This window comes from Eleutherodactylus coqui, unplaced genomic scaffold, assembly GCF_035609145.1.
Source record: "Eleutherodactylus coqui strain aEleCoq1 unplaced genomic scaffold, aEleCoq1.hap1 HAP1_SCAFFOLD_70, whole genome shotgun sequence".
In the NCBI taxonomy this organism is placed as follows: domain Eukaryota; kingdom Metazoa; phylum Chordata; class Amphibia; order Anura; family Eleutherodactylidae; genus Eleutherodactylus; species Eleutherodactylus coqui.
Window position 1 is genome coordinate 247903 of NW_027102328.1, and position 1103 is coordinate 249005.

Below are 1103 nucleotides of genomic sequence, written 5' to 3' on the forward strand. Positions count from 1 at the left end.
AGGTAAAGAAACAAATTTTTGGTGGAAAATCAAAAATGTGCCCAAAATCTGCTAAACAGACATAGAAGGGTTGTTTCTGCAATAAGCAAAGATGTTCTCAAGCTGCTTCTATACCCTCAGTTTTGCACAGTAGAACACGGCACTGAAGATGCAGAGACTCAGTGGAAAATCAAAGATTTGCTCAATAAAGTCATTTGACAGCTTGCTTTAGCAAATACGCCTGAACAGGGACTTGATCCCTGGACCCTCAGATTAAAAGTCTGATGCTCTACCGACTGAGCTATCCAGGCTCTGAAAAATGCTCTTCTTAGCTCCTCTAAGCGTCTTAACATAAAATATGGAGGTAAAGAAACAAAGCTTTGGTGGAAAATCAACAATGTACCCAAAATTTGCTAAACAGACATAGAAGGGTTGTTTCTGCAAAAAACAAAGATTTTCTCAAGCTGCTTCTATACCCTTGGTTTTGCACAGTAGAACACGGCACTGAAGATGCAGAGACTCAGTGGAAAATCAAATATGTGCTCAATAAAGACATTTGACAGCTTGCTTTAGCAAGTACGCCTGAACAGGGACTTGAACCCTGGACCCTCAGATTAAAAGTCTGATGCTCTACCGACTGAGCTATCCAGGCACTGAAAAATGCTCTTCTTAGCTCCTCTAAGTGTCTTAACATAAAATATGGAGGTAAAGAAACAAATTTTTGGTGGAAAATCAACAATGTGCCCAAAATTTGAACCCTGGATCCTCAGATTAAAAGTCTGATGCTCTACCGACTGAGCTACCCAGGCTCTGAAAAATGCTCTTCTTAGCTCCTCTAAGCGTCTTAACATAAAATATGGAGGTAAAGAAACAAAGCTTTGGTGGAAAATCAAAAATGTGCTCAAAATTTGCTAAACAGACATAGAAGGGTTGTTTCTGCAAAAACAAAGATTTTCTCAAGCTACTTCTATACCCTTGGTTTTGCACAGTAGAACACGGCACTGAAGATGCAGAGACTCAGTGGAAAATCAAAGATGTGCTCAATAAAGACATTTGACAGCTTGCTTTAGCAAGCATGCCTGAACAGGAACTTGAACCCTGGATCCTCAGATTAAAAGTCTGAT